Source organism: Canis lupus, chromosome 7 (assembly GCF_011100685.1).
Source record: "Canis lupus familiaris isolate Mischka breed German Shepherd chromosome 7, alternate assembly UU_Cfam_GSD_1.0, whole genome shotgun sequence".
Taxonomy (NCBI): domain Eukaryota; kingdom Metazoa; phylum Chordata; class Mammalia; order Carnivora; family Canidae; genus Canis; species Canis lupus.
Genome location: NC_049228.1, coordinates 35,048,733 through 35,068,140, shown reverse-complemented (window position 1 = coordinate 35,068,140; position 19,408 = coordinate 35,048,733). Strand labels below are relative to the sequence as shown.

General features: G+C 41.3%; 1 long non-coding RNA gene across 3 annotated transcripts in view; it reads right to left on the bottom strand.

Moving 5' to 3' along the window:
• Positions 1 to 1,376: 1,376 nt before the first annotated feature.
• The window catches only part of LOC111096696, a 49,879-nt gene continuing 31,847 nt past the window's right edge, over positions 1,377 to 19,408 (bottom strand). Inside the window, exons 3-4 of one of the 3 annotated variants that reach the window (XR_005362219.1) lie at positions 5,094 to 5,230; positions 1,377 to 2,590 (exon numbers count right to left, since the gene is read on the bottom strand). This is a non-coding gene — a long non-coding RNA (uncharacterized LOC111096696). Of the gene's footprint in view, positions 2,591 to 5,093; positions 5,231 to 8,873; positions 9,659 to 19,408 lie in introns of those variants that run through there. The other 2 variants (XR_005362220.1, XR_005362223.1) reach the window with 2 other exon arrangements.

Genomic DNA, 19,408 nt, shown 5'->3' with positions numbered 1-19,408 from the left:
CCTCCCTCCCGGCCCCCCCGCCCCCCAATCCCGGCTCCGTCGCCCGCTCCCCCTGCCCCCTCCCTCCCTCCCACCCACCCCCGCTGGCAGCCGGAGGAGCGCGGCGGAGCGAAGAGGGCCCCACTCTCAACGGCTCCCCATGGCAGCAGCCCAGCGGCGGCCGCAGCCTGCCAGACACAGCGAGGGAGCGAGCGAGGGAGCGAGTGCGGAGCCGCCGGCCGGGAGGGGGGGCGGGGAGGGGGGGCGGGCGGGGGAGGGGGAGGGGAGGGGGCGGGAGGACGCACCACGCACGCACGCGGCGGCGCCGGCCAGATGTTCCCCCCCGCCCGGCCTCGGCCCGCCCCTCTCCTCCCCCTGCCTCCCTCCCTCCCGGCGTTGGGCCCCTGCGATTGACCGTAAGCGGCTGGGCCGGCGCTCCCCGCCCGCCCCCAGCGCGCGGCCTCCTCCAATGGGAGGGCGGCCTCGCGGGAGGGCGGGGGGAGTGGCGGGCGACCGTCGGACTGACAGGAGGGCGCAGCCAATGGGCGAGGCGGGCCGGAGCTGCCGCTCGCGCGAGCCAATCGCGGGCAGGAGCTGTTGCGGTGGGCGGGGCCCGGGCGGGCGGGGGGCCGGTAGCGAGGCGGCGCGGGGCGGAGTCCTCGGGCGCAGCGGCGGCGGCGGCAGCGGCGCCCCTCTGGGTGACTTGGCCGTGAGAAAGTGAAAGGAGCCCGCAGGCGGCAGCGACAGCTGCGCTGGGAGGGGCCTGTCTCCGGGCTCCGGGGCCTCGCGCGCCCCGGGGGGGTGCGGCGCGACCTTCTCGGGGCGCACCGTGACCACCAGAAACACACTTTTAAAAGCGCTGGGGCCGGCGTGCGCCGAGTTGCGCAGGTATCCTCGGGAGGCAGGGCGCGCGGGGACGCGGGGGACGCGGCGCAGTCGTGGCCCGCCCGAGCGCGGGGAGCGGAACCGAGCGGCGCCCGCGCTCCGTCCCGCCCCCCCGCCCCCCCGCCCCCCGGTGCAGGTCGGGGCGCCGCGGCCGCGGGCTCCGGGAGGCCAGTCGGGGCGTCGCTCCCCGGACGAGGTCTGGCTCCGGGAGACACGCCTGCGGCCCCCGCGGCCCCGGGGCACTCGCCCTCTCACCAGCACACACTCCCAAGCGACCAAATTCTAGAGAACTCCGGTAAAATTGGTAGTTGTGGAAGCCGTAGCCGGATTCCTTAATTGGTACGTATCAAGCCACAGCGTTCAGCCACCGAGGGAAGATGTGAGACAGACTGCGGTGCCGCTGTCCCCTCCCTCCAGAGGAACTTTTATCTGATCCTGCCTCTTGGCTATGAAAGTGGGTCCATCACGGCAACGGAGAAATGTAGAGACTTCGCAAGAAATTGCAAATCTTGTTGAGGCGGGGATGACAAAGTGGAGCAGCAAGTAAAAAAAAAAAAAAAAAAAAAAAAAGGTTCAAGAATGTACAATAGCAAATTGCACAGTAAGGAAGTCAGTGCACTAGTAATTGTCACATGAAATGTGTTTATTCTTTGCTAACTGAACCGGGACTGGCAAGCCTGTTGCTAACCAACTTGCCAGGAGACCTTTCAACTGAGCAAAATGTGCTTTCACTTTGTTCCAGGTCAAATGGGTAAACTAAGTTGAGAGCATTGTGTGGGCAAATCAGACATGTTGAATTACTAATGAAGTCCAAACAGGAGCACGTAACATTCCTGGAGCTGAAATACAGTTGGGCTGTCCTGTTAGAAACAATCCGATGTTCTCTTTCCTGGGCTTTTTCACATGCCCTCGGGATGGATCACTGAGATCAAGGCCATCCTGTGATAATTAGTTCCTTAGTTCATGAAACATACCGTTGTATGTATGCTTTTGGTGAATTCTAGATCTTTTAGTCTATTGGTAGAAGGCCCAATTTCAGTTTGCTCTGTTTCCAGTTAGGGAAATTTGTAAATTTTCTTGATGGATGCAACATACTATTAAAAAAAAAAAAATGTGAAAAGGAGCACATGCTTTGCCAACAAGTTGAGGAAGGAAAAAGGAATAAAATGTTTGCATTCTCAGAGCTGTTCCTCACCTAAGAAAAGTTCAAAATAAGGAAAATAACAGATCTCTGGATGAACAGACATGAAGCTATTGTGTCAGGATATTAATAAGTCCGTGAGAAAATTAGATCCTCCACGAAAAGTTTGGAAACTTAGCTCTGTGGCATAGAGAGCAAAATCACAGCTGTACCAAAGGGTTTAATTACCTAAGTAGAATAACAGCCCCGGAGATGAGCCAGGGGTCTGACACGTCGATGCCTCCGAAGTTGTGAGCATTGTTTCCTAGATGGGGCAGTCATTACTAGAATTCATTTTTGAGAGCTGAGTTGTGTAGCCAGAAAATATAGATTAAATGGATATTTAAGGAAGCAAGTATGTCATCCCTCAATTATGTAAAGGGTTTTATAAATTTATGAAAATGCATGGAATATTCATACGTTGTCAGAATCAATAAAAACATTTCTGGAGTATTTATTGTGTTCAAGAAAGGCATTCTGATGGGATGTGAAAGATGAACAGAAAAGCAAGAGGCAGGTTCTCTCCTTCCTGGGGTTTAAATGGAGCTGGGAAAGAAATGGTGTGACTGTATAAAAATCTGGAACAACGGAGAGACTAAACAACAATATAATATGAATGTCAGAGCTAAATGTAATATTCAGTTGTTACAATCATCTTCCCCCGGCCCCTGGTGAGGCTGTATTTTTTCTGCCCCATTTTTTACGTTAAGAAAATGTTTTACTCTCTGAATTTATTTGAAAGTGTCATAAACTTACTACAAAAATGATCCTTTTAATCATCTTTGGAAAATCATCAGCATACAAATTGTAAATAAAACAAGACTGATGTCAGAGGTGTCATGACACAGAACAATTACTATTTTTACTGAGTGCTCACTGGAACTGTGGAAAGTAAGAAGTCAGACCCAAATAGCCCCCAGGGTAAGCTCCTCAAAGTGGGGTCTGTTTACCTCTACCCAACAGGCTTAGCAAATTAACAAGATTAAAAAAAAAAAAAAAAAAAGCTGCTTGACAGAGTTTGAAAGCCAATATTTTTTTCCCTCTCCCACAGTGAGGAGAAATAAAGTGTAAAAAGTACAATCTCTAAACTATTAGAAAAATGTACCATTACTTTCTTCTGAAAAAAATCCCAATCCTGTACAGTTAACAGTTAATGCATACTTTTCTAAGAGTCCTGAAATTTAAAATGACACGAGCCAATCTAACCGTTCATGGTTAGATTTCTCACCAGAGAACAAGTTTTATGTTTTAATAATACATGGATTTCAAACAATAACAATCTAACACTATAAAATGTTGACAGACCAAATAAAGATTTAATTTGATGGGCAACTCCATAAAATGAATGTCTGACTTTTAAATGTGAACCACAGGTCAAATCTCTGAAAAACTTAACATCTTTGTTAACACTTTGTGAGATAGGTCATGTCAAAAAAGTTATCCCTGCAATTGTATGCTTTATGAACTTCATGTATAACTGGGGTCTTTTTTTCTTAAAAAGTCAAGGAGGCAAGCATTAAAAATAAAAGACCAGATATTCCAAAGTGCAATATTTTACATATAAGATCTATAAAACGTAACAAAATGTGGGTAGTGGTTAACCTGATTTTGAATCTAGAGAGAAAAAATATACTGAATTGAAACGTGTTAAAGCTTCTTTTAAGCCCAGACTCTTTCAATGTCATAGCACACATGAAATTCTATTAACTTGTTTAGATTCTCTCTCTCTCTCTCTCTCTCCCATTCTCTCTGGCTTTCAGAAATGAACAGGTTGAAATGGCCTAAAGGTAAAAAGACACAGAATCACAGCTGAGACCATAGTTTTAAAAAAAGTAGGTGAACAAACTGGAACACACACTACAATAATGACGTGAACAGGGAGCATATTTCCCCAAAGCATGGTTTTTAAAAAATGTGTATGTTTATAATTCTGCAAAACATGTTATATACCAAATCATTCTCTGGGTTATAAATGCTGTAATACTCGAATCTATTTCTTAAATTCCTCAACTATGATAAGCCATAAATAAGAGATAATTCATCCTGATTCTCAGACCTGACGACAGAAATAATATTATCATAAACTCTTGATGAAAGATCCTTAGCAGATTTATACAGGGCGCTGGGGACCCATACACCCCCTACACTGAAAGCAGAAAGAGCCTACACCAGTAATTCAACCCTGTTTGAGGGTTAAGGGGAGAAAAGGAGCAAAAGATACAGTCTTCCAGTGCTTTTATGTGACCATCATAAATCCAGAGACAGCATAATGGGTGAAGGAGGCTGATAGGTTAGGCTGGGTTGACACCCAGACTAGCCACCCACACCTCTAATTTTCTGTCTCTCTCCCCACTGCCCACCTCTACTCTTCCTAAACAAAATAAATTGGGATGGACAAGTCTACTGCCCTTGAAAAATCACACAGAAACTCCAACACCCAGATGTTGGAATTGTCCTGTTGCTGTGGAGGCTGCATTAATTCGGATCAGTAGAAGATGCATTCATTTAATCTGTGGAGTTTTTTTAGATTTAATTTTTAAAAATTAATCTGATGAAACATATCACTTTTCCAGATGAATAGACTCTATAGCAGAAAGATCTGATATGAACCTCTGATATTTATGCCCCATTTTTTAATAACGTAAATCTTTGAGTTCTGTTTGTCCTAAAATTCTGTAAAATATATAGTCAATAGGGGTAGTTTGTTTTGTTCAAAATGAAAGAATAAAATTTCTAAATATGTAAATGCTAATATTCTTAATTATATTCAGTTGCTTAAATTGGGGCTTGTAGAAATTCAGTGCAAATGAACTTAGCTAGAAAAGCTGAAGAGAATTAGATTTCCAGTAGGTGTTGTCGCTGTGCACCTACTAGGTGCCAAGTGGTGTGCTTCCAACCAAAAGAAACATCTGCCTGTCCACATTTCACTGCAGGAGGAAGTTTTTCCTGCCTTTTATGTTTGTTCCACCCTGCAATGCAGTACTTTCTTGGACTTTAAGTGGGCAGAAAGGAAAATGATGCATCCCAAAATTATTTACTGAGAACTTACAATACATTAGAGAAATGTGGAGCTCCCTTTCATGGGTCTCGTCAAATTTCCACCGTGTGCTAGGTGCCAGCAATACACGAGGCAAGATCATCCCTCCCTTCAGGACTTCATTATGTATAAATGTCACTGTGAACACACTAGACAAAGAGACAACATTTCACTTTTTGTGCAGTGGCTAAGAAATGCATACCGATCCTAACTATTAAAATGATATAAAACTGTCTTAATAAAAATCTTTTCTTACACAGAAATTCTATACATTTAATGCAAAAGTCTTGATACATACCAAATTCAAACTATTCCTGGTAATAAGAGCAGACAGAAGGTAAAATCTCACTCCAGAAATTTACTTCGCCCTTAGCGATAACATGCAACTCAGGAAGTTACTTCCCTCACAAAGAACTAGCATTTATGCTTAAGACTAAAATGATTATTTTTAAAGTACTCATTTTACAATGCAAATGTGTATCTAAATTAAACTCAGTAAAAATAAGCATTTTAAATTGAAGCTGCAGTAATGACTTTACGGGAGACAATAGGAAAAGTGGTTCTTGAATATGAACTCAGAGAAAACAGGCTTCAGATTTCTTCTATGTGTCGGGAAGCTTTTGTTCCCTGGCTCTGTACCTTTAATGTATTGGCACGTGTTTAAGTGAGAACCCATTGCTCTGAAGTTGTTTTTACAAAACTGAGGCTTTTCAACAAGATCACAGCAAAAATAAATAAATAAATAAATAAATAAATAAATAAATAAATAAATAAATAAATAAATAGGAGGTTGTGAGTCAAAAGCCCTCAAAAAACAAGAAACTGACAACCGGTCCACATTGCCAAGCCATGCCTTAGCTCGTGGAATACAGGACAGGTGCAGGAACACAAGCTCACTAAGACAGAACAGCAACGAGAGTCAACAAAGATGCGTGCATAATAGAGCATTTTAGACAGAAATACTAAGAGAGAAGAGCAACATAGGAAATAAGAGCTTCATAGGGGAGAGGTAGGGCTATTAAAGAACAGTGAGAAGATGGTGGCAGTCTAGAGGGATAATGGAAGAGAGATGAAGAAAAGGAAAGATCCCAGAAGGAAGTGGTCTGTGGCTAGAGGCCTTGGTTTGTGGATGTGGTGCTGGTGGAGGTGGTAGCGGCAACAAGGTAAATATACGGAGATGTCGATATTCCTTCCTGGCCCTGCTGATCCTATGCCACTGTTTTGTTTTTGTTTTTGTTTTTGTTTTGTCAGCTCATATCTTGCTCTTTGTCCTTAAATACTGCTTTAAGAAATAGCCAGCCCCAAGGTAAAGAGAATTAGAATATACTTGGTATTTAACTCTTCCTAAGACATTAAATTGTCACCATCAGGGCAACTGCCTACTGCATAAGTGTGTGAGCGAGCACATGTCTCTAGATCATTAGTTTATTGGTTTTTCTGATAAGACCTGCTTGATATGAACCCTTGTAACGTAGCATCCGAGTTTCAGAGCACACTCATTACATGGTATTCGGTTTGACCCTATGGAGAAATGGTGGGGAGGTTTTGACGTTTCATTGAGGAATATGAACTACTTATCAACATAACTAACCATATTTTAGAAATTCATTCATTCAACAGTCACTAAACATCTAGCATGCATAAGGCCTGGCACAAAGCACATCAGCCTGCATATAAAACATCTGGCCAGGATTATGACCAGATGCATGAATTAGCATCGAAGAGAGAGAAGACTGAACTGCTGGAATCAGGTGAACCAGGAAAAATTGCCATGATCTAAGATATTGACTCTATGTTTTGTTTACTATCTTCCTCAATAGGATCTAAGCTCCCCTCATTTGGGGACATCTTCTATGAAAGTAACAACTGTACCCTTAGCAAGCACCCAGAATGGTGCTGGACATAGAATACACATTCAAGAAAGATTTGTAAGCAGAGAGGGACGGAGGTGGGAAAGGCAGGGAGGAAGGGAAGGATGGAAAGAAAGAACTTACACCTTTACGTTTTTCCAGCTGGAGGGAATAGCGGTGCTTTACATTTACAACTGCTTCCTTCAAACTCAGGAAAAAGTGAAAAGTACGGCTGATTCTACAGATTACCAGAAGACTGTCCATTTCCTTTCTTGGGAGTACTCTGACCCAGGAGAGAAACAACCCAGACGGATGTGGTGCAGACTTTACTTCTGGTAGAATCATAGCAATTCCCTAGCATATGTAAAGAGTATTTCATCTTTGAGGCATTTTAGAAATGAGTTATTGAGCAATACCTCTTATAGGCAGAAATTTTTTTGTTATTTTTGCAACTGGGAGAAGAATGTTTATATGGAATGGCTAAGTGGCTTGTTCAAGGCCCAAGATTGAGATTGGTGAGTTGCAGAACGAGTTAGTCATCGATTCATTAAGTCATTGTTCTTCAGATATTTAGGCCACTCTGAAACTAAAAGAAAAGCCTCCATTGTTTTTCAACAAATTAAAATCTGCTGTGCCTTGAAAGAAATACAACCTACCAGGTCTTTATCCTTAAGGGCAAAGTCCATGATCTCAACGGAACCACACAGACAAGTTAGACATAGAATGAAAGGAATCATTGCTGACTTTTCAAGTGTAGCTCCAACTGGGTACAAATGCCACTGGTGGACATAAAGGAAGGAGCCTCCCAGCAAGGGATATTTTCCCGTCCTACAGATCATACTAAGACAGTAGGGTCCTAATAGCAGTAAATCTGGTGCAGAGGAATCTATAAAACTGTATATATGGGTGCATCCTGTCACTATGAAATATAAAAGATTAGATTTTCATTTGCATGGTTTGCTGGGTTTTATTTGGCAGATACAATAACACAGGCTACGCAGAGTCCATAAAACAAAGTGAGAACAGCAGCTCATTTGGTGGCAGAATGTAATGGTTATGGCTAAAGGGCTTCCATAATTTATCTCAAACCCTTATGCCTACATTTATTGTTGTGTAAATGAAAATCAAACTCTCACGGCCATAAGGAGGGATCTGGTCCGAAATTTGATTGAGATCCTTTCTTCTCACACAGCTTCTGAGATTAGCAATCTGTAACACTTAAAACAGCTACAAAAATATCCAAAAAGAGGCCACTTTACCTAAGCACACTAGTGCTTCATTACTCCAATTGTGCTTCTCAAAACAATCCTATAACTCCTGGAGGGTGAGCATGAGTGAGTACTCCTGGCCCTGTTCATTGTTCTGACTCCGGCTTCCTTGTTAGAACACTCCTCAGCCCTGGTTAAGAACTAATGTTTAGCATTCGGATGATGTTCCATGCAAATAATACTTGGGGGTGGTTGGGGGTGTGTTGGAAGAGGGCAATAAAGCAGAGTCAAAGCATGTGATATTGGCCCAAACCATTTCATACAAGTATGGTGTCTTTTAATATTATTAAAAGTACTTATTTTATAGCATATATCTACAAGATTATATTTGAATTCATGATCTTTAATCACTTTATTCTTGTTCTGCTGCAAGAGTAGAAACATTGGCTCTCAAACAAGAATGCTCAAGGCTGGGCATTTTTCTGTGTGAGGGGTAGATTTCTATTTTTTATTTTTTTAAAGATTTAGACTGGAAATATAGTTTGTTACAGAGAAGTCTGTACCATTTTATCAAATGTACATCTGGATAAGGTTTAAAAATATCAGTGATTATCACACCAATGTAGTGGGAATGGAACCATATGACAGGTGTAAGAAATAACATTATAGTTTTATTTTCTACAGATAATATATAACATATACAATATTGATATGTAAACATATATTTTATAATGTTAATAAAAATTCCATACCATTCAATGAGATGGAAGTGTTTAGTATGTCTGGGCTATTGTTATACTCATAATTAAAATTGTCTTAAAAATGAAGGAATAAATTAACTCATTTTTTAAATGACCAACAGACCGTCAACATACATTTTAAATGGATATGAAAATAAATAAAAACATATGGCCTAAATTTTACCAACCATGAACAAGTTGTTAATTTTGAAACTGGGTTATCCCTCTTGGTCTTAGAAACTCTTCATTATTTTTAGGTAAGTCAATATGCATATTAAAGTGATTAGCTCAAACTTTCCAAATATGAACATTTTATGCCATATAGGTTGTTACTATATACATACATGAACCAATTTGGAGAGGGAAGACAAAATTTTTTAAGTTATTTTAAGCCACTTGTGAATGCAAGTAAAGAATTCATTTTCCAAATCATGAGATAACTGACAGACTTCATCTTGCTTTGGGAGTAAACCCATGGCACGTGCATGTGAGGTGTGCGCGTGTGTACACGCCTGTGTATGTGTGTGTGTGTGTGTGTGTGTATGCATCACTTTCATTGCATAGTCCTCAAATTTAACAGGAAACAATTACAAGAAAAAAACAAGGAACATTAAAAACCAAATAGATTATTATATATTTTCATTTCAAACTGAAGTGTTACTGTCATGAATCATTATAGTCTTGTGTGTTTGCTCTTCTCAGGAAGATGTTTCCAGGCTAGTCCACATACATCTTTAGTCAGCTGACCTTGATGGCCTTCTAGTGGCTGCAGGAAAGATCTGGCAAGTGGAAAGGGAAAAAATGGTAAACTAATACTGATTAAGAGACTTTCAGAAAGAAAGAGAAGAAGAGATCAAAGAGGAGGGAGAAGAAAGGATGAAGACCAAATAAAACTAGGCAAAGTTTTAGGAAATGAAGCAATTATACAAGTTTTCAGTCAGTTCATTTTTCCTAGCACAGAATTTTCTTAATTGGAAATAGTATGTCCTTATATTTTAATTTAAAATCTTCCTTCGCTAGACTAAAACAAGGCACCTAATGCCTCGTAAACATGAATATTCAAATTTTAGAATCTTAATAGCTTCAGGGCCATGCTACTGTTTGGGGTTGCCACTCCACTAACAGATGTGCGGACTGCTGAAAAGGAGAGAGAAACAAGTAAGGGAAAAATGTTTTTTTTTTTTCCCTTTCAAAGACATTCTGCCTCGAAGGAGCATCACTTTCTAAACTGCCTGTTACCAAGGCAAGTAGGTGCCAGTTTGGTCAGAGTGAATATCCAGATTCTATGATCCTAAATGAGCAAATGGAGTGATTTCTGTGTGCCCCCACCTCCTTGCTATATGTGTCTTCAAACCTTACCTCCATCACAAATAATTGGGTTTTTGTTTTTGATTTTTTTACTTTTGGGTTCTTAAAGCATATTATTCGTAGTAGTAGTATTAGTATTGTGATCTCCTATAGTCCTTTTCACTCAAAATTACAATACAGGGGACTATGGCCAATGCTATGCAGATGGCCAAATAGATAATAAAGGCTCAGTTCATGAATAATATCCACTCAGAAAGAAGACAAAAGCAACAGGAAAAAAGAGCCCAAATTGGACAAAATGTGCATGCTATATTTAAAAAAAAACACACACGCAATCATTGTCAGAGATCATTAAGGGTGCCCTGTAGTTTTAATGATATGCCAGTGGCACCAATTTGATGTGACTGTTTGCTCTTATAGTCAATAAAAAAAGTCATAACTGCCATCAAATTTAAATTTAATTTATTTTCTACACAGCCCTTTCTGTTTTCCTTGTTTTTTTTTCTTTTATAACATTAACACTTTTTTTGTTAAAAAATGTGTGAAAGATTAATTTGTAGAATGAGGGGGCTGTGGGTGCACAGCGCAGGACAGATGGTGTGGGTGGGACATGGCAGTTTGCGTCTGCGGCATCATTTTGTTGTTGCTATTGCAAGTGAGCAAAATAAAGCTATGCTAGCACGATCCTGTCTTTGGGGGCCCCTCAGATAAGGTGTGTGGCTTTTTCTTATGTTGGGCCCTGCTACTGGGGACACAGCCACCCCCTGCACCACAGCCAGCCTGCTCATGAGCCTTGTTAGCCAGAGAACGCTTGGATTTTAGAATTGCATTTATATAGAATTCCACCCAACTTTTGTGTACAAAAGAATGAAATATACTCTTCCTTAGTAAGCCGATTATTTTGAAATGAATTTATGATCTGTCCTCTCTGAGATCCTGTGTTGTAAACCCAAAGGCATGAAACCATAGATGCAAAAAAAAAAGGAGTGATTTTTTTTTTTTTTAAAGGAGGGGATTTGGCGGGGGGTTTGCACCAGTCAGAAATTCTACTCACATTCACAGCGAGGGAGATATGGCGCAGGTTTATATTCAAAGGTTCAGTTTTTGCCTTGGAACAGCCCTAATTTACACATAAGTATTGTAGGAGTTCACCATTGTAAAGGTTCTTAGCAAAGAATAAAGCAATTACCAGAGAAAATCACTGTCATATGGCATACACAGACATTTGAGAAAAAGTAAAACTTTGAGAAGGAGGAAAAGGGGAATTCAGGACAGCATGTGGGAGGGAAGATTCGAGCTCTTTTTATGCACAAAGAGATCCATTAACAATATCTTTATCGGTTTCCTTCTTCCTTGTTAACTGAACTGACTCGCAGTGCCCAGAATACATGAACGTGATTGCAAATAAATGTTTTGGGAGGAGGAGGGGGCAGTAAATAAGTGAGCACGTGAAAATGGTTAGTGGTTGATTCATGGCAAGATGGAACTGCCTGATGAAAAGTCTCCACCAAATCTGTGCCTCCAATGGGTGCTTCTTGTCCTCGGAAGGCAAGATGGCCCATGAAAGGATGTTAGCGGCCACAGAGTCAAGCACAGTCCCTGAGCCGTTTCAGGCCTTGAGACCAGGGTCTTCTGGTGGACAGGATATTGGGGTTCATTTTTTTTCTTGTTTTGTTTTTCATGAGAGACAGAGAGAGGCAGAGACAGAGGCAAAGGGAGAAGCAGGCTCCATGCAGGGAGCCCCATGCAGGACGCGATCCCAGGACCCCTGGAACACGCCCTGAGCTGAAGGCAGACGCTCAACGACTGAGCCGCCCAGGCACCCCTGGACAGGATATTTGGCATTCCAGTCATTTCATAGCACTTTGTTATTTCCCAGTTAGACGGTAGGCTTTCCCAGAGAGGGATTGCCCCACATCAGGCAGTGCTCCAAGAGGGCACTTCACTGACACCAGCGCGAGGGGATCAAGGATCTGGTGGTGAGTCATGGTGGAGACAGTGGCATGTAGTGGTGTTAGGCGTGGGGTTTGGTGGCAGGCAGTTTGCAGGGGGCCTCAGGCTGCCACTAGCTCTGTGATTGGACCCGAGTTACCTTAGTGTATCAGGACCTCAAGCACTACCTCTATAAAGACAGATGACAGGGCGAGCATGTACCTTCCTTACAGAATTAGTGGGGAATCCAAGAGTAGCCCTTTGGAAAGCATAGTCCTTTGGAAAGCTGGCAGGTAGTTCATTAAGGCCTTGTTTCTTGGACTTTGCCAACACCTAATGTCCAAAGGCACTCAAAACCCCAAATCTCTGAATCTATGAAACATTTCCTCTGTGTCTTTGGGGGCCACATGGGCAAATACAGTGTTAGAATTTACATGAGTGGATAAAGAATGAGGGAGAAGGATAGATACAATTTTAAGGCCAAAAATACTCTATTACACAGGAGGAGGGCATTACTGACATCATAGGAAGTAAAGGGGGACCAGTGTATGTGTTATACTCCTGGAAAATATGGTACACCTGAAGGAAACAGGATAAAGAAAGGGGTCTACCGCATACCTAATTGAAAGACAGTTCTCTAATATTTATTTGTTCTATCAGTTTCTCCATGATGCTACACGATGGTGCACCTTGTAGAAATGGAGTACAGTGAGTTCTTACCATTCACTCACACAACTGCACACAAACAGACTCAGAATAGAGACTAGCTATCCATAAATCCACAATCACAATGTTCATCCTCCTTACACTAGCTATACCACAATCACAATGTTCGTCCTCCTTACACTGAAACAATTGTAGACCCTGTAACTAATTCTTTTGTGCATCCTGATATACAACACGGAAAGTATCTTTACCCATCTCTTGTCATCTGCCATCCTTCTGTTTATGCCCCAAACACTGGACAATACTTCATTCATTGACTCTAGAGGAATTCTGATGGGCTGAGATGAGGATGGAAATGAGAAGCTATATGTACTACATATATCTAATATAAACAAAAATTTATATGTATATACACAGATGTATGTCCAAAATGATCCCCTCACAGTAAGAAGTTCATTCTCACCAAATGTAGTAGAGGCTCCTGGAAGTCTATCCCTTTCTTTGTCAGCAGTAAAACACTCCATTTTCACTAGGTACATTGCTGCTACAATTAAAAACTACCTTTCCTGGCTTCCTTTGCAGATAGGTATACTTAGATGATAAGCTTTGGACAATGAAATATAAGTAGAAACGTTCTATGGCACTTTATAGGAAGCCTCCCTTTAAAAAAAACTGTTAAAATGCCCTGTGATCCCTTTCCCCTTTGTCCTTTTCTACTCCCTGGGATATGGATGTGATGGCTGGAGCTTGGGCTGTCATCATGGACCATGAGAATGAGAGCCACACTGTAGAGAGGCTGGAGAGGTGACGTAGAAGAAGCTTCTGAATTTAATGAGTTCCTAAAGTGAACATACCAGCCCAGCCTGCTTCTCGACTGCTTCTAGATTTTGTTTCTATAAGAGAAAAATCCTGTCTATCTTGTTTAGAGCCTGGTCATTTAGAGTTTCTTCACGTATAGCTGAACCAAATCCTAACTCATGCTTTATCTATGCCTTTCCCTAAAGCACAGTGAACAGTACGGTTTATGTTACCACTGAAGTTTACACCTTTAAATGAAATACAGTATCTTATAAATATGCCAACATGACAAAGGCTATCTTTAAATATTAGATTCTAATATACTTGCATATTTAGTATATGTAAAAAAATATTAGGTAGGGGAAATAATGCTAGCTGTTAGAACAACCACCCTCTCCTCCAGTGGCTTCATGAAAAGTGTCTTTCTGATATAACAGTCTGATGTGGACTGCTTGAGACAGCGGAAGAACGTGAAGGCCTCTGTTCCTTGCAGCTATTCCAAGATCAAGGTTTTCTATCTCAGCCATCAGAGACTTGGGCCGCCCATGCCTCAACAAAAGAGAGCGTGCGTAGGATCATCCATGGGAGATATTTAATGGTCCGAGCCTAGAGTGACTTTTGACACTTCTGACCACATTCTAGCAGACAGAACTTGGCCACGTGGCCCCAGAACAATTGCTAGAGAGCCTGGGAAGCGCAGTTTCCCTGTGTTTCAGGAAGAAGAGAAGGAATAGGAGCATTAGTTCTCCTTTCCCAAAGAAATAAACAGAAAGTAGAGTTTCTAGTATCCCTGTTTCTACCTCCTGTTCCAAAGGCCAAATTCAACAAGCACCACATGCTCAAGGAGACAGCTCATCGTGTGGCAAAATAATTCTTTTTAGGTCATTTTGTAGGGAAACATCTAAGACTCTCAATGTTTCTGATCATGGAAGATGGGTTCCCTAAAGAGTGTGACTTCAATCTCAAGCTCTGGCCAACTACCCTTGTTCCTTCTCGTAACATATTATGTATATGTATTTAGATACTGAACACCCTTAAATTATTTTGCATGATATTTATAGCAAAACCTTATAGACTGGTTATGGTTAAAAAGGACTGAGTCTAACTGCTCTAAGCACTATGCATAAACTTTTCCTATAATATACTTAGTTCAATATACTTTACATTTTTTATCAGTACTCTTTAATGAAACTCCGAAATACTTTCATAGCTAGTTTTTTTCTTATAGGTAAAACAGAATATTCCTCCAACATGAAGACTTTTGTTTTAGTTTGTTTTTTTTTTTTCTAGTTTGTAGAGGTCTACTTGACAAATAAAAACTATATATATTTAAGGTAGGCAACATGATGTTTTCATTTTTGTTTTCCCTTTACCTTTTGACTCCCTTTACCTGTTTCTCCCACCCTCCACCCATTATCTCTGGCAACCACCATTCTGTTGTTTTAGTTTTGAGGTTTTGTTTTATTTTTTAGCTTCCTTGTGTAAGTGAAATCATATACTATTTGTCTTTCTCTGTCTGACTTTTTTCACTTAGCATGATGTCCTTGAGGTCCATCCATGTTGTCATAAACGGCGATATTCCCTCCCTTTTTTGGCCAACTACTTTTCTTTTCGTTCCCACTATTGTTCTTTCTCCTTGTCCATGTGCTTTTTCCATGATGAGAGGTAACTCTTTAGCATATATGGATGACATTAAGAAAAGTTTCCATAAGTCTACATATTGCTGAGAAAAACAGTTTAAAATGTGTTTAAGTGGTGGCCTTGGAATATACCAGACAGGGTAACAATGGGTCACCAAGGCAGATAGAGATTTTTCCATGTTTTTCCTTATACTTCTGTTGAATATTTAATAGGCTTTGTGATTATGTGCTGACACTTGTGAGATATAAGGTCATTTAGGATATTTTTAAGTTTTAGACCCTCCAAAAACAGATGGGGGAAGGATAAGAGAAAGCAAGAAATGACAGAGATAGAGGACAGATAAACGGGTGGGTGGGTAGATAGATAGATAGATAGATAGATAAAACCCTATTTTTCCCTAGAAAATCAATCATGATGGTTTTATTTAACCACTATTTCCCTTGAATTCTAGGCAACTATCAAAGACAATCCATTTGAGGAAACATGATTGAGATAAAGAATAATAGAGTCAAGAGTACTCAAGTCCGAGATTCCATTTCAAACTGAATTCCTAGTTTGTAGCCTGCAAATAGGACACGATATTGCCCATCACCTTTTATCCTGAGAATCCTTCCTTCATTTGAATAAAAAGTTTGCAACCTCCATTTTCAGAGCTGTCCAGAAGATGTTGCTACTATTAGCTATTATTTCCTTTCATGGTTTGGTTTTGAAGTTTAGCTGTCTTCCAGAGATTTGAGGCATCTGATAGGCAGAAGGTACATTTTAGAGTATTTGTCAATTTCTCATGTGAAATTCAAAGCAAGCTTTAATATCTTGGGTTGTTCAGTTGAAATGTAAGAGTGCATTAAAAAATTACTGTATTAATAAAAGAAATCTGAAGTATTGATGTTCACATAGGAGAAAGAGGAAATTATAAAAAATACATTTATAAAACCAAGATGAGTTTTAAGTTGAAAATGGAAAGGCTTCTAATTGGTGTTTTGTTTTGTTTTTTAAGATTTTATTTATTTATTCATAAGAGACACAGAGAAAGAAGCAGAGACATAGGCAGAGGGAGAAGTAGGCTCCCGTAGGGATCCTGATGCAGGACTCGATTCTAGGGCCTCAGGATTACAACCTGAGCCAAAGGCAGACGCTCAATCACTGAGCCACCCAGGTGCCCCTAATTGATTTTTGTATGTCTTAAGGAAGCCCCAATTTAGAATGATTGGGTTTAAGATTACTTGTGCCACATGTTAGGATTACTTGTTACACATCTAACAAGTCTGGCACACAGTGCAGCACTCAAATAGTTTTTGAAAGAAGGTAAGGTTCCCAATCTGTATAAAGTAACCATTCCATTCTTATCTATTACAAAGAAATCACCAACCACCTGCCAGAATTTTGTGGCCTAGAAAAGGAGAGATTTTTCAGCTCTCTATGGCTCTGAAGTTTGGGAGAACTATCAGGAATTTTCCAGGATCCCAGTGCATTTTGGGAAAGAACCAGAGCTGGGCTAATCCCCTGATTCCCTTGAATCTTTCTCCATGTATTCAGGCTTGGGGGTCTGACCACAGGCATTGGTTGCAACTTCAACAACTTTAAGTGCTCATTAGAATCATTTTTCACAAACTACTGTTGCCAGGATCCCACTTGAGCCTTACTGAAGCCTTGTCTCCAAGGGGAAGGTCTGGCCATGGAATCCAGGAATTGTGTCTGAAAAGCCTTCCTGTTGAATCCATTACTTGTCAAAGATTGAGAAATGCCTCACCTCTGCAGGTGAATGAAACACAGCATTAGCTGGGGTTTTGAATGCACTTGTCATAGCTTTTGGCCACCAGCTAGGTATAAAAGGACAGGATCATGTTCTTGCTCAAAAATGATTGCATGATCCCTGCAGTCTCTGTCCTCACCTCTAGGAGGCAGGGTATAGTCTGGGCATTTTTATAATACACCCCTGTGTCAAACACTTGCATCTTAGCTATAACCCCTAACCATTTGGACTGCGTTCCTGTGAACATATGAGCACTAGAAAAAAAGAAAGTTTGAAAAAGTGCAGGTGGACTGTTAGCAATTAGAAAACCATAACCGACAGTCTGGACACTCATTTAATACCATTAAAAGAATTAATTCATTTCTTAGTAAATAAGAGGCTAGAGCACGAGGACGTGCGATTAATGTGTGTGTATGTTTTTTTATTTTTTTCAATTAGAAAATCCAGAAAGTAGATTATAGCCAGTTAAGAACAACCTGGTCTACAACCAAAGACATGTTCGAACAAGAGGCCAAAGTCAAAGTATTGGATTACAATTATGAGACTATCAAATAACTAAAAAGTGGGATCATTCCCTTCCTCGTTTTTCAGGCTTCTCTTAGTATTGCCAGGGCTTTAATAAATTGCAGAGAGGAAGATAAATAGGACTACTTGGGATTAATATTGTATGGTGTTTTTAGTTGGCCTGCTGTCTTTTTGATATACTGATTTCCACCCGTTCCAAGCCTTTTGATAGAGAGCAGTTAAACTTGAATGAACACAGTCTTCTCATCCAGTGTGCCTTATCCTCATAACAAGAATGAAGTGTGCTTTTTTCCCCTTCGATAGTTTATAAATAGTCCATATAAAACTGCCCATTACCTTTTTGTACATACTAAGCTCGTTATTGAAAACTTACGCCCCCTCAAACCTCCAGGCCTTTCTGCATCTAAATGAAACTCTTTGCACTTAAATGTATATGGCAGGAAAAATCAGTAAATGCTAATATTCAAACCCCAAGGGGGCAGCCTGCACACAGATGAAAATATGACCGTGTACATACAGAGTTTTGTTGCATGACACCAGGCCTAGAGGAGAAAACCAAAGCCTGCATAAAAGATTTCACTCCAAGAAGTAGAAGAACCCTGTACTCAGGCGTACCTACATTCATCCATAAACTCAAAAGAGTCTGTAGCAATCCTGACATTGTTTCAAACCACAGCATGAGATCAACAGCACATAAGCCACAGCAAAATTTTTTTAAATTCCCATTTACTTAATAATACATATCACCAACTTTGCAGTCAGATGTCAAGGCAACAGGCAAAACAGGTTATTTTTAGGAGTCCAGCCAAGGGCCATTTGGTCATTCATGAGTGGGTTCTAAGAAGGCCAAAGCCAAAACATCAAGACGGGCCATTATCTGGGCAGTGGCTGCAGGGCCAAACTGCCTCACAAGGGGAGTGTCATCGACCGCACAGGAAACTAGATGAGAGACAACATGTGGTTAATACGGGCCCATTACTGTGATGAGAAAAATAACCACGAGCAGGAATGCTGATAGTGGTGGGAGCGTTTCATATTGAGAGAACGGTGTAAGGATTGGTTTGGATAAAGACATGGCCAAGGGGTCTAACATGCAAAATGTATCTGAAGGCTAATATGCTTCCTTGGAAAGAGATTTAGGTAAGGGGCAAACATGGTCTACATCTGAAAGGCAATTTACTTGCTTCCTATTGTTTTCTAACTGCTACCAGAGCAGCAAGACCATGGTTTCCAGTTCTCATCAAGATGAATGATGGCAAGCAGGAAGCTATTTCAGGCTTGTAGAATGCCTTTTGGATGTGATATAACTGGGGTCTGCGGGAAAAGAATGGCAATAAGAAATGCCTCGGGAAGTTATGAATACAGAGTGCCTCATTCCTTCATTTCTTTCCCCCATAAGGCTTTGTTGAATCCTCTTCCCGACGCATGTACATGCCCAGGTGAGGGATACCAAGATACATAAACACTGTCCCTGCCTTCTGGGAGCCTTCATTCATACCTTCGTCATCATTGTCATCCCCATCATACCCCATCATCATCATCATCATCCTCCTCCATCATTATCCCACGTCATCATCATCATTCCCCATTGTCATCATGTCAGCAAATACTCCACACAACAAATACAGCTCCCTGATTTTCCCTTAAGAGAAGGAGGCTGAGATGTCTATAATTGTCACTGATACTCAGTTTGGGATGATGATTCTCATTTCAAACAGTGCAACAGAAACCAGGTTACTGGCCACATTCCCTTGGGTGGAGCCATGAAACTAGTTCTGTCCGTCGGGCTATGAACCGGTGAATCTTACAGGTCGAAACTCAGAAGGGGCAATGCTCAACCTTCCAGCTGTGTCTTCCCTTCATTTGCCTGGACAGTTAAGGAGGGCTCACGGCAGTGTGGCAGACC